This window comes from Caretta caretta, chromosome 2 (genome assembly GCF_965140235.1).
Source record: "Caretta caretta isolate rCarCar2 chromosome 2, rCarCar1.hap1, whole genome shotgun sequence".
Classification (NCBI taxonomy): domain Eukaryota; kingdom Metazoa; phylum Chordata; order Testudines; family Cheloniidae; genus Caretta; species Caretta caretta.
Window position 1 is genome coordinate 251696773 of NC_134207.1, and position 15266 is coordinate 251712038.

At 40.5% G+C, this 15266-nt stretch overlaps 2 long non-coding RNA genes across 2 annotated transcripts in view; one reads left to right on the forward strand and one right to left on the reverse strand.

Annotated features, from left to right (window-relative positions):
* Positions 1 to 229: 229 nt before the first annotated feature.
* LOC142070886 (uncharacterized) lies at positions 230 to 10621 on the reverse strand. The gene is made up of 3 exons (XR_012666801.1): positions 10277 to 10621; positions 2308 to 2451; positions 230 to 523 (listed from the first exon to the last, which is right to left on the reverse strand). It is a non-coding gene; the product is annotated as an uncharacterized LOC142070886 (long non-coding RNA).
* LOC142070887 (uncharacterized) overlaps positions 10597 to 15266 on the forward strand; it is an 86453-nt gene continuing 81783 nt past the window's right edge. Inside the window, exon 1 of the long non-coding RNA XR_012666802.1 lies at positions 10597 to 10654. This is a non-coding gene — a long non-coding RNA (uncharacterized LOC142070887). The remainder of the gene's footprint in view (positions 10655 to 15266) is intronic.

The window sequence follows — 15266 nt, forward strand, 5'->3', positions numbered from 1 at the left end:
CCCCAGTCCCAGCCTTGCTCCCCAGAAATGTGCATCTTATACTGTTCAGTACCCTCCTGGACAGTATAAGCTCATAGATAGTCTGTCATTCCAACACTGGGAATGATTATTCATCAGCCTTTGTTATCTCAAGTAGAGGTTTCCCAAACACTTCAATCAAACACACTGGTTTAGATAAAACTATAAAACAAGTTTATTAAGTAGAGAAAGATAGATTTTAAATGATTACAATTGTTAAGGCAAAAAACTCAGAATTGGTTAAAAAATCTAAAAGGATAAATACGTAAGCTAATTCCTAAACTTTACCAAGCTAACAGGCTTAAAAGCAAAAAAGTTTGTCTCTCCATGAGCTGAAATACATTTCACAGGCTGCGTCCTTTTCCAGCCTGGCACCACTCCCCACTTTGTTCAATACTTTGAGAGTTGTTGTCATGAGCAGCGAGATGGAAGGAGGAGAGACGTGGCTAGGGACATGGGTGTTCTCTGCCTGAAAATGTTTGGTTTTCAGTTTTTCACTGATAATCTGTAAAAAGTCAAAGACAATTTTAGGTTAAAAAAAAATGTAGAAATCATTTCCCAAGCAGCCCTAATTATCTATATCTAATCTATATCTATTAAGTATTTACAAAGATCAGTACTCTATCCTGGTGCTAATAATATCCCTCGAGTATTAAGGAATGAGTTGAAGTAATGCTGGAAACATTAGTGATCATCTTTGAGAGCTCATGAGGATGGATGAGGTCCCAGAGGACTGGAGAAGGGTAAACATAACACCTATCTTTAAAGAGGGGAAAAAAGAGGACCCAGGGACTTGCAGGCCAGTTGGCCTAACTTTCATACCCGGAAAGCTACTGGAACAAATTATTAAACGAACTATTTGCAAGCTCCTGGAGGAAAATAGGGTTATAGGTAATGGCTAATGTAGATTTGTCAAAAAGAAACCATGCCAAACCAACCTACTTTTTTTCTTTGACAGAGTTACTGTCCTAATGGACACAGGAAAAGCTGCAGATGTGATATATCTTGATTTAAATATGGCTTTTGCTACAATCCCACAGGACAGTCTCATAAGCAAACTAGGGACATGTGGTGTAGATTAAATTAGCATAAAGTGGAGGCACAGTTGGTTGAAAAGACCGTACTCAGAGTCAGCCTGGGATGATATATCTACTGGGGTCTCGCAGGGGTCAGTCCTGGATCCTGTACTATTCCATATTTTCATTAATGTCTTGGATAATAGAGTGAAGAGTACGCTTATAAAAGTTTCAGATGACAGCAAGTTGAGAGGCGTTGCTAGCACTTTAGAGGACAAGATCAGAATTCAAAACAAGCTTCATAAATCAGAGAATAGGTCTGAAACCAGGAGGATTAAAATTAATAAAAAGACAAATGCAAAATACTACACTTCAGAAGGAAAAATCAAATGCCCAACTACAAAATGGGGAAGAATTGGTGAGGATAGTACGGATGGAAAGGATCTGGGGGTTCTGGTGGATCACAAATTGAATATGAGTCAACCATGTTGTGAAAAAAGTCCAATATAACTCTGTGGTTTGTTAACAGGAATGTTTTATGCGTGATACTGGAGCTAGTTGTCCCAGTCAATTCCGCAGTGGTGAGGCCCTGGCTGGAGTATTGTGTCCAGTCCTGGGTGCCACACTTCAAGAAAGATGTGGACAAATTGGAGACAGTCCAGAGGACAGCAACAAAAATGATAAAAAGTTTAGAAAATGTGCCCCATGAGGAATAGTTAAAAAAACTGGGCATGGTTAGTCTTGAGAAAATAAAACTGAGGGGGGACCTGATAGTTTTAAGATGTTAAGGGCTGTTATAGATTCATAGATTCTAAGGCCAGAAGGGACCATTGTAATCATCTAGTCTGACCTCCTGCATAACACAGGCCATAGAACTTCCCCAAAATAATTTCTAGACCAGATCTTTTAGAAAAACATGCAATCTTCATTTAATAATTGTGAGTGATGGATAATCCATCACAACCCCTTGCAAATTGTTCCAATGGATAAATTACTCTCCTCACCATTAAAAACGTATACCTTATTTCCATTATAAAGAAGATGGTGATCAATTGTTCTCCATGTCTGCTGAAGGTAGGGCAAGAAGTAATGGGCTTAACCTGAAGCATTGGAGATTTAGGCTAAATATTAGCAAAATTTCCCTAGCTATCAAGATAGTTAAGCACTGGAATAGTCTTCCAAGGGAGGTTGTGGAATCTGTGTCATTGGAGATTTTTTATGAATGGGTTAGACAAACACCTGTCAGGAATGGTCTAGCTTTACTCGGTCCTACCTTAGCACAGAGGGCCGGACTAGATGACCTTCTGAGGTCTCTTTCAGCCATATATTTCTATGATTCTATGCTATCTTGCCTTTTCAGCATGTTCCGTTCTTCAGTGCCTCACAGCAACAAGACTCTTGCCTCAGTTCTGGTATCCTGCACAACAAAAGCAACAGTGAGATTCTAATTTTCCAAGCAGGTTATCCTTTTCTAGGCCACTCTGCCCAGACTCCATTCAGAGATATAGTGACTGGCTTTGTTGGTGTTTGGGGGCCTTTTTGGAACTTACAAATTACTATATCATATTAGACAAAATTACTACATTGGATCAGACCTATCTAGTCAGGAATCCTACAGCATCTAGTACCGGATACTTCAGAAGAAGACATAAAACTTGCAAAATGTACCTAATTATGTAATACTATATCGCAATTTCTTCTTGATCCCAGCTGGAGATCATCTTTTGCCCTGAAGCATGAGAAAGAGAGAGTTGCACACACCCTTTTCAGAAAGTCCTTTTCTTCTTAAGTCTGCTCAGCCCTCATCAACTGCCACTCCTTACTTTATTTTTAGTTTTCTAAGATGCTTTCCCATTATGGCATTCCCATTTGGAATCATCTCAGCAAAAGGCATGTATGCTTGACTTGGACAGGGTCATTTCCCTCTTCTCTACTGAATGATAAGCTCATCTCTGGCAACCAGGATGAACTGCAAAGATAGCTCAACCAGGTCAGGCAACGATACTCATTGGAAATTACATTTTTAAATTGCTTTCTTACCATTTTTACCTAAGGAAGAGAATTTACAGTCAAATTATTATGAATCTGAACACTAATGACCTTTTACCAGCCCTCTAAAAAAGAGAAAGAAATACTAAAATGTGAGCTGAATCCCTAATATATAATAAACTATATATTCAAAAAGCAATGTAGATACAAAATTCAAAGCAATCTTTTTTTCAACCCATGTTCCCAGCATGTAGACCAATGCATGTAACATTTACATCTATGTAAAAATATTTTACAAAGAATAAAGTATTTAGGGGGTGAATCAGAGCTCTTTGACCCCAATCAGCTTTAACCCTTTATTGAATTCAGAGTAGCAGCTGTGTTAGTCCGTATTTATTCTCAAAAAGAAAAGGAGTACTTGTGGCACCTTAGAGACTAGCCAATTTATTTGAGCATAAGCTTTCGTGAGCTACAGCTCACTTCATCGGATGCATAAAAGTGGAAAATGCAGTGAGGATATTTTTATACACACAGACCATGAAAAAATGGGTGTTTATCACTTCAAAAGGTTTTCTCTCCCCCCACCCCACTCTTCCGCTGGTAATAGCTTATCTAAAGTGATCACTCTCCTTACAATGTGTATGATAATCAAGGTGGGCCATTTCCAGCACAAATACAGCAGGATTGTCTGGCTATGTAGACTCCCTCCTCAGGCCCTACGCTACCAGCACTCCCAGCTATCTTCGAGACACCACTGACTTCCTAAGGAAACTACGATCCATCGGTGATCTTCCTGAAAATACCATCCTGGCCACTATGGATGTAGAAGCCCTCTACACCAACATTCCACACAAAGATGGACTACAAGCCGTCAGGAACACTATTCCCTATAATGTCACGGCAGACCTGATGCCTGAACTTTGTGACTTTGTCCTCACTCATAACTATTTCACATTTGGGGACAATGTATACCTTCAAATCAGCGGTACTGCTATGGGTACCCACATGGCCCCACAGTATGCCAACATTTTTATGGCTGACTTAGAACAACGCTTCCTCAGCTCTCGTCCCCTAATACCCTTACTCTACTTGTGCTATATTGATGACATCTTCATCATCTGGACCCATGGAAAAGAAGCCCTTGAGGAATTCCAACATGATTTCAACAATTTCCATCCCACCATCAACCTCAGCCTGGACCAGTCCACACAAGAGATCCACTTCCTGGACACTACAGTGCTAATAAGTGATGGTCACATAAACACCACCCTATACAGGAAACCTACTGACCACTATTCCTACCTACATGCCTCCAGCTTTCACCCAGACTACACCACATGGTCCATTGTCTACAGCCAAGCTCTGCGATACAACCGCATTTGCGCCAACCCCTCAGACAGAGACAAACACCTACAAGATCTCTATCAAGCATTCTTACAACTACAATACCCACCTACTGAAGTGAAGAAACAGATTGATAGAGCCAGAAGAGTTCCCAGAAGTCACCTACTACAGGACAGGCCCAACAAAGAAAATAACAGAACGCCACTAGCCGTCACCTTCAGCCCCCAACTAAAACCTCTCCAACGCATTATCAAGGATCTAGAACCTATCCTGAAGGACGACCCATCACTCTCACAAATCTTGGGAGACAGGCCAGTCCTTGCCTACAGACAGCCCCCCAACCTGAAGCAAATACTCACCAACAACCACATACCACACAACAGAACCACTAACCCAGGAACCTATCCTTGCAACAAAGCCCGTTGCCAACTGTGCCCACATATCTATTCAGGGGACACCATCACAGGGCCTAATAACATCAGCCACACTATCAGAGGCTCGTTCACCTGCACATCTACCGATGTGATATATCCCATCATGTGCAAGCAATGCCCCTCTGTCATGTACATTGGTCAAACTGGACAGTCTCTACGTAAAAGAATAAATGGACACAAATCAGATGTCAAGAATTATAACATTCATAAACCATTCAGAGAACACTTCAATCTCTCTGGTCACGCGATTACAGACATGAAAGTTGCGATATTACAACAGAAAAACTTCAAAACCAGACTCCAGCGAGAAACTGCTGAATTGGAATTCATTTGCAAATTGGATACAATTAACTTAGGCTTGAATAGAGACTGGGAGTGGCTTAGTCATTATGCAAGGTAACCTATTTCCCCTTGTTTTTTCCTAACCCCCCCCCCATTCCTCAGACATTCTTGTTAAACCCTGGATTTATGCTGGAAATAGCCCACCTTGATTATAATACACATTGTAAGTACCGTGATCACTTTAGATAAGCTATTACCAGCAGGAGAGTGGGGTCGGGGGAGAGAAAACCTGGATTTGTGCTGGAAATGGCCCACCTTGATTATCATACACATTGTAAGGAGAGTGATCACTTTAGATAAGCTATTACCAGCGGGAGAGTGGGGTGGGGGGAGAAAAAACCTTTTGAAGTGATAAACACCCATTTTTTCATGGTCTGTGTGTATAAAAATATCCTCACTGCATTTTCCACTTTTATGCATCCGATGAAGTGAGCTGTAGCTCACGAAAGCTTATGCTCAAATAAATTGGTTAGTCTCTAAGGTTCCACAAGTACTCCTTTCCTTTATTGAATGTAACTCATACCCACTTTACCTGACACCACAGAATTGGGCTCGTTGAATCTGCATATAAGGAGGACTATATTCGTGTAGCCTGCTTGTTAAAGCTCAGCGGAAAGGAGCACAGCAGGAAAAGTAAACAGGAGAATGTAATAACATGTATATTAAAGTTGGTCACCCCTGAGCACAAAGACTGCAACTGATCCTAGTCCTTGTGTTGGCACACTTTTTATAATAAAGAGAACACCATCTATTGAACTCACCTATGATCCCCGGGAAATTGGAATGGGTTGTTAATTTGTCATATTGAGTTTTTCCATCCTTAATGTTTATGCTATTTAAAGCTTGCTTCCTCTTTGTATTAGAGTGATCTCATAAATAAGACTGTAGGAACTTCAAGGGAAGATAAATGTTTCTTTTACTCAAACTGTGATAGAGATCCACCCAGATATTATACTGTAGGTATATAGGTATATATATATAGTGGCTGAGCTTTTCATTATATATATATATATTTTTCAACAAGAAGACACCATATCTGAAACAATAAAGAAAATTTTTGAAGTCTTCAGAACAACTGAACAATCATCAATTAATCAGTTCAGTCTAGCATGGATTTTTTAAATTTGTGAATCATTTCAGTGCTGGTAAAAGCAGTTGTGTTCATAGCCCTGTAAACTGATTTTCTGCTACTTGCAAAAAGAACAGATTCAGTATTAGCAAGAGACAATGCAAACTTCCCCACACAGCTTCAACAGCATTCTTGCCAAGACCAACTTGGGGTGAAAGGGTGGTTTTGGCATCTCTCGGGAGACTCCAAGTGAAAGCTCCCATGCAGGCCCATTGACAGCAATTGCGGGCCCCAGGGCAGAATAGTCAATGGGCCCCCAGGCCTGGCGTGGCATCGCCACATGGGTGCGGAGCTGGACCACGTGCGACGACTGGCACACGCAGGCACAAGCCGCACCCACGCAGACGTGGTCTACATAACATTTGGGCGGTGCTGCGCCGGTGCTGGCTGGTGCCCAGCAAGCTGCTGCCGGCTACGCTGCTGGACGCGCTCTTCCGGCCTGGCCAGGGCTTCCACATGCCTGCCCAGCTGCCTTCGCCGGTACCACCCCACACGTGCCTACAAGCCCTGGGGCCCGCCCGGGTGATTTAAAAGGGTCCAGGGCTGCTGGCCGATGTTGCCATTATTGCGGCATCAGCAGTGGACAAGGCCCCCTGGATCCTTTTAAATCACACAGGCCCCTGGGCAATTGCCTCCTCTGCCCCCACCCCGTCAGCGGGCCTGCTCACATGTGATGTAGACACATATTCACTAGGAACTGGATTGAGACCACTAACTCACTCTACATAGACAATGAATAGCCCTCAGACAGTAACAATACTTTGGTTCAGATCAGTTTGGGCTGGCTTCAAGCTGGTTACTTGGAGGTGACAGACTCCATAGCCAATTACCACCCCCCTGAGCTATCCAGTCTCCCGTTAAACTAGTTATGAAAGAACAGAATAATCCAATTCATTAGATATTCAGCGAGTTTATGATCATCATGTAGGCTTTGAGATTATGCAGCATACATGATACATATGAAAAGATGTGTTGGAATGTCACCCCCATGCTTGAATATATTTGTCCGCAAATGCTTCCATGATTTATAATGACCAAAGTAATGAAATCCCAAGACCCCCTCATTATCAACAAATAATCTTAATAAATGACCTGAATTTTATTGAACTTTGTTGACTGAATTCCAGAGCTATGGCCCATTAACAATAGCTTAAAGAGAGGAGGGGGACAGCTATGATGTATAGACATTGATGAAGGCACAATCTACCTATCACATTCATTCAGAGATAATCCTATTATGGAATGTAGTAAATCTGCAAAATGCACTTTCTAGTTTGAATGTGAGGTATAAAAAAGATCAAGAGGGACAATTCACACTGGGGGAGGGGGAAATTCTGTGCAGAGATTTTAACAGAGTGGGTTCTAACTACCAAAGTCTCCTGATTTATTCTTTTAACTCTCTCCTTTTCATAAAATATGAGTTACATCTTCACTATGGGATTGATTCTCCACTGCATCGAAACTCTGCTCTTGAGCACAGGGGAGTGGGAACCACTCGGGTCAGTTGTAGCTCCTCGGGTCTTAGTCATCCAATGCTCAGGACTCAGGGGAACACCTTTAAGTTATGCCACTGATATGAGGTGTCTCTGGGACCTCTTGTCAGTGGAGAAGCAGGAGTACTGGAGTCTTGCGCTGCTGTGCGCCCTCCCTTCTCTACTGCTTCCTGGCGCCTGCTGCCAACATGCCCCTTCCCTGCCCTTCCTTTCCAGGGAGGGTGTTCTGGTGCTGGAGGTGGTGAAGCCAGTAGCAGAGTGGTCACAGGAGGCAGCAGAATCACTTCTGACACTTTTACACTGGCAGAGATTTCCCCTTACACAGTGAGCATCCTCCAGAGGCAAGCTACTGCTGCTGTAGGTTTGTATGGCACAGAATGAACAGAGAATCCAGTCCTCTATAACTCTCCATACATGATATTGCTGGACTTGTGTGATACCCACTGTGATATACATAGAGTATTATTGCTTTTAAAGGGTCATTTGCAATCCCATGTATTTATAGGGGCTTTCGGTGCACCCAAGATGAGTGTATACTGCCAGCAATGTGGTCTTGCTGAGCTGTTTCCTCTCCTCATCCCACTTCCAAACCTACATCTATGGCACTCCCTATGAATGGAATACCCTCCTGATCCCAGCTCACCAAGCCAGCACCCTCTCTTCAATCAAGTCCATCCTAACAGTTAACTTCTTCCACAACAACAACTCCCAATACCACCACCACCAAACACACCGTCCAAGGGCCAGAGCCAACAACCACTGAATTTAATGGCTGCATGTCCATTAACTTCAGTTTGAGCCCTGGCTCCAGCCCCATGTTATTCACTCCTGGATTTCCAACTTTGTCCTCTCTTCTTGTGTCTGTCTCATAGCTTGAAAACACCTTTGGGCAGGTATAGTCTTCACTTTGTGAACATACTCTCAGTGCTTAACAATTAACAAACTAATGACAATAAGATGGTATAATACAAATCTACTGGTTTATGCTCTTAACTTTTATTTTTCCTGTTCAGGAACTTTTGTATCATGTCTTTTACATTATATTTTTAGTTCTAAGACATCATAAACGGTTAAGTTTACAATAATCCATAATTATGGGAAACCAAGGCACCTATGCCAGAGTAACAAGATTAATACGTTTTTGACAGAATTTAATAATATGGTTTTATAATATTTAATTTTGTTCCTAAAATCTCTCTCAGCGGGAAACTTTTTTTTTTTTTACTTACCTAAACATTATTGCTTTAAAACAATTTAATTCATATTTCCTGGCACAAAGCATTTATTATGCAGGCTTGTTGGGAACTGATTTTTATAGGATCGTGAAAGGATTAACTTCAACTTAATTTGGACATTCAACCAATTTTGACAAGTATAGCTCTCTGAACCTGGGCTAATAACAAAATCCTTAATTCATTTTCCTGTTTTAAATGCCCCGAGCGCTTTAAAATCTTGATTTATATGTTGCTTTGGCTAACACAAAATGTTGTTGCTTTTGTTTTCACTCATGAAATGAAGAACACAACAATCAGTGGAGCTGACAACATTTTCCACTCTCCTTGGGCCAAATTACATCCAACTGGGGTGAAAAATCAGAGAAGAATATAGCCCCCTCCTCATATAACAGAGTCCAGCCTATTAGCCAAAAGTTTAATGTAATACTCCTGCCAAACATTCTAATCATTGCACTGTGGGGCAGAAAACACTAATGTAAAACTATACACGTGTGCTACTATGAAGTTATCTACAATGCAGCAAAATCTGTATCCATTATGATACACACCATTGAGCCTGCAAAGCGCTTTCTAAAAGAAAAGAGAGACCTGTGTCTCTTCACAGTTGTCATATGGGGCAGAAAATTTAATTTCAGCTCAGATCCAGCCCAGTTTTGTTGTGACTGAGCATTTTGGTACCATTTGATGGTTGTTTGGTGGCCCATGTGAAATGACTGGGGTGGTCCCATTCCAGTAGATCACTTATTGGTACCTCTGATTAGATTCTCAAGGGGTATTCTCAAGGATGAAAGGGGTATAAAGGCTGAAATTGACTAACCTGATAGCAGGGCAGGGGTCTGACTAATCTGTGGGACAAGAAAGAGACAGTTCCCAATGAATCTGACTGTGCATAAATACTACATGCATTACCCAAGATACTGTAAAAATCTGAACAAATCCACTAAGTGTGCAGTTTATATATAAATGGGATTTATAACTCTACTTTCAGTTATAGAAAACTACTGGCAGATGCAAAACACCGGATGAGAATCACAGTTACAAATAAAACCACAAACCACAATGCAGTATTTTGCAGATCATACCTACTGCTGATCTACCCCTCTCTATATTAATCGAGCATATAGTTAACATTGTCCAAAAATAGGCAAAGGTAAAGAAGAAAAAGGGATTGGGCAAAAGAAAATAAATGTACATCAGATTGTCCAGTGATCAATGATCAAACAGTAGAATTTTCACTAGTGATAAAAATAACCTGCAATCCTTCACTACTGCTTACCTGTCAAGATGCCATTGTCTGTTCCAGAGACTTTCACTCCACTTGCAGTTATTTTCTAATCAACTTCTATAGAGCAGTGACAGATAATCTTCCATTAGGTCACTGTACTTCCACATTCTAAACTAACAGAAACTGTGTGATAAAATGGATGATCCAAAGTCACTATGCAGTTACTGTGATCACCATTCATAAACTTTGCAAGTATATAACGTTAACATAGTATTTACTTGCAGTGATACCATTTTAAAGATTTTAGTGACAGCCACTGTACATAGTCACATGTTCTAACAATCTCATTCAGAGTTCCAAGCCTGTGGGTGCTGGACTGCAAGAATTAGAGAGACAGAGGAGTTTGTGAATCAACAGGACAAGAAAGAGGTAAGCTAGAAAAACAAATCAGTGTGAGGAAAAATAATTGGCCCTTTATCAGAATGTATCTGAACATGTTTGGTTAGAAATTTTATGAGAGAAAACTTTAATAAGAGCATTTGTCTAAGTAGGGTGCAAAAATACAAAAACAAGTACCAAACTTTTTTCCAACCCCATAAAATATTTGACTGAGATCCAAATTTTGGTTGCAGCTTTAGATCACTTCTGTTTTAATGCAATCCTGTTCACACATTCCTTACAGCAATCACACATTTCTCCTGTAACATACTTTTAACAGAAGTGATATTGATCAACATGAGATTTTTGGCAATGCTTGGCACTTCTTAAAGCCTGCATGGGCACACAAGGAGGGGATTCCTTCTGCTCATATTTGAGAAACACCTTTATACATAGTTAGCCAACCCTTCAGAAACTTTTTGCATATTTTGAAGGCTCTCATTAACAAATAGGCTTCTGAAAACCATCCTGCCTGGGTGCCCTGAAACACAGTAAAAATGAAGGTATGGGATGCCAACAAAAGTGAAAAACTGATTAATAAAATCCTTGCAGATGGGTAGGTAACTTAACAAGTGAAGAGCAGAATCATCTCATTATATCTGTTCAGAGAATTACGCTGTGTGTACGTCTGCGCTTTTTTTTCAGGTGGGTTGAACTTTCAAGTTAGCAGTATACTAATGAGTCTGGTGGCACCTTAAAGACTAACAGTTAAGGTGCCACCGGACTCCTTGTTGTTTTTGTGGACACAGACTAACACGGCTACCCCCTGATACTTGTCAGTATATTAATGTTATTATTAAAACTGCACAGGCCTCTTCCAAAGCCAATATATATTTTAATTATGGCCACTTCTGTTTAAGCTTTCTATTGTATTTTAACATCTTTGCTTCTTGGCTTACTACTAAGTAGTATGAAGGTCAGGGCTTAATGTAGACTTGCAGTAAATTACACTTCTTCAATTGCACTTTCAATACAGCTCCGTCAAAAGTCTTCTAGAAAAACTGCCATTCCCACGAATGACACATTTCATATGCTGCCTGGTCTCATTCTCACTAGGGTCCATTCAAGGCTCGCATTCAGAAAATGACTCAATTAGTGCAGACTTACAGATGCTTCTGTGGGAGATTTGTGAGGAAAAATACCAGTAGATAAATTTATGTCTTTCTTCAGCTCAGACGAGTTCAGCTAGGATTGCGCAAAGTGATTTCACTTAATTCATAGGGGTTTTTTTTTTTCAAAGCAGGCAGCAGGTGAATAATAAAGGGTCATCTCAGCAATGCAAAAATTGGAACAAAAAAGTAAGTGATTCTCATTAAGGTGGTTCAAACTTGAATAGATTTGCAAATATCTTTGCAAATAAAAGGGCACTGATTTGTGAGGTCATATTGTTTATTCAGGGCCAGTTTTCACACAACTACTGTGTGAAAATGCTAGTGAATCCCAAAAGTTTCATGAATTTTGGTGGAACTTATGATCATCTATCCCAAAATTCATACCAGAAAAGTGTTATTTGTTATTCTCCTGTTTGAAAAGGTTAACTCCAGTCTGGGAGCAGAAATAATATGTAACTTAGAAGACAGACCACACAGCATCCATAATGAATGGTGGATACTAGAAGTGAACAATCCAACCAATCCATAGTCTAAAAAATGTTGACTAGAACTATCTGACAAAAACTTATATTGATGAATAAAATTGATCAGTTCACAGACTATTCACTAGACAAAAATGGGAATAAATTTGTAATGAATATAGTTCATTGTGAATAATTCAACTACATCTTTTTGCCATAATGAAGTCAGCATTTTCCCACAATTGCCACATAGTGGTATGTGACGTATTATAATTTTTCCCTCTGCAGTACTTTGAATAAGTATTAACTGTGTGGTGTGCATTGGTAAATGTTTACATTTTAATGGTAACCACTGCAGAGTACCTGTTCATGGTAAATTGGAAAACAATTCAAATGCCACACTGGTAGCACAGCACCAATGTAGTGAGCTACTATCATTGGTATAAACATTGAATCAGACACTTGGCTGGTGTAAATTGGCACAGTTCTGCTAACTTCAATGGGGCTGCATCAATTAGCACGATTTGAGGATCTGTCTCAAGAGCAACCTTGGAATTCCCCAAGAAATGAATATAAAGGGGCAGTTTAAAGGTAGCAGATTAGGGTCATGGGAGTAAGTGAAGAGGATCAGACTGAATAAAAATGACACTCTTCCCAAACTTCACATAAAACTCTAAGTGAGCCAACCCTTTTATTGAGTTGTGAAATCGGTTGGTTCTAAACTCCCATCCCCAAACTCTTATTTTGCACTTTTATCCATGTCCATATTTGACCACAAAGTAGGAGCACTGATATATGAAAAACCTGCTCTAATAGCATCCTCTATTTCTTTTGTAAAGCAGGAGCTCCTGGAAATCAATCCAGTTTTCCAGACTCTATTTGTATGAGTAGTCTGAACTTGTGTGATCTTTTCCAAACCACACCAATCACCCATCATGAATAAGCAGAATCTTCTCATTCATATGTAAAATTCACATTTTGATATTGATTGAAGCTCTATTTAGAGTAGCCCCCATTGGTTCAGTCCTGCAAATATATTAGTGAGAGCCTCCTCTTAGATATCTATAAACATATGCAAGGAGTAAAAGGAGTAAGCAGGGAGAACTGGAAATATTAGCACATAAATTAAATTATGATGTAACCGGCATCACAGAGGCTTAGTGGGATAAATCTTATTATTTAAACATAGAAAGAAGTGTGAACAAAGAGGACACAGGGAATTATAGACCAGTCAGCCAGCTTTGATACCCGGAAAGCTACTGGGAAAATGTATTAAACAACAAATGTGTAAGCACCTAGAGGATAATAGGGTGAGAGGAATAGTCAGCCTGAAATTGACAAGAAGAAATCATGCCAAACCAACCTAATTTTTTTCTTTGTCAGGGTTACTGACCTATTAGATAGGGATGAAGACATGATATATAAGGCTTTTGACACAGTCCCACATGATATTCTCATAAGCAAACTTGTAAATGTTGTCTAGATCAGTGGTTCTCAAAGCCGGTCCGCCGCTTGTTCAGGGAAAGCCCCTGGCGGGCTGGACCGGTTTGTTTACCTGCCGCGTCTGCAGGTTTGGCCGATTGCGGCTCCCACTGGCCGTGGTTTGCCGCTCCAGGCCAATGGGGGCTGCGGGAAGGGTGGCCGGCTTTGAGAACCACTGGTCTAGATGAAATTAGTATAAGGTGGGTGCACAACTGGTTGAAAGACAGTACTCAAAGAGTAGTTATCAAAGGTTTGATGTCAGTCTGGGAGTATGTATTTAGTGGAGAAGCACAGGGATCCATCCTGGGCCTGGTATTATTCAATATTTTCATTAATGACTTCAGTAAAGGAGTAGAGATCAAGATTATAAAATTTGCAGATGACACCAAGAAGAGGTTGCTAGCGCTTTCGAGGACAGGATTAGAATTCAAAATGAGCTTGACATATCCGAACTGGTCTGAAATCAACAAAATGAAAATTGAATACAGACAAGTGCAAAGTACAACAGTGAGGAAAGAAAAAAATCAAATGCACAACTACAAAAGTGGGGATGAGCTGGCTACGCGGTAGTACTGCTAAAAAGGATCCAGGGTTATAGTAGATCACAACTGAATGCAAGTCAGCAATGTGATGCAGTTGTAAAAGATTCTAGTATCCTTCTGGGGTGTACTAACTGGCGTATCTTACGTATGACACTAGAGGTAATTGTTGCACTCTATTCAGCACTGGTGAGGATTCAGCTGGAGTACTGTGTCCTGTTCTCGGCACCATATTTTAAGAAGATGTGGACAAATTGGACAGAGTTCAGAGGATAGCAATAAAAATGATGAAAGGTTTAGCAAATATGACCTATGAGGAAAGGTTTGAAAAAGTGTCATGTTCAGCCTTGTGAACAGAAGGCTGAGGGGCGGACCTGATAACAGTCTTCAAATCTGATAGGGGCTGGTATAAAGAGGATGCTGATAATTTTTTTCTCCAAGTCCACTGAAAGTAGGAAAAAAGTAACAGTCTTACTCTGCAGCAAGGGAGATTTAGGTTAGGTATTAGGAAAAACTTTCTAACTATAAGGGTAGTTAAAATCAGGAATAGGCTTCCAAAGGAAGTTGTGGAATCTCCATCAATGAAGGTTTTTAAGAACAGGTTGGACAAACATCTGTCTGGGATGGTCTACATTTACTTAACTGTCCTGTCTTAACGCAGGGGGCTAAAACTTGATGATCTTTTGAGTCCCTTCCAGCCCTACATTTCTATGATTCTGTATTGATGTGAATTCCATCCACCTGGTGCAGAAAAAGCTGTTAGAATTTTGTTGTAGTAGCCGGGCAAGGTATGAACAAACTTCAACCGGACTTTATTTTTTAAAGTGGAAACCTCTTTTCTAAGCTGCTGCTGCACCCTCAGTAGCTCTCCCTCAGCCTCTTCAACTCCTCCCCACTCCTTCCAGTTTCCAGTCCTTTCAGACTCCCAACAGCCAGTGCTCCCAATTCTAATAATTACAAGCAACATCTAAACACCACATTCCCTCCTCTCTTAAGAAACTCTCCCAAT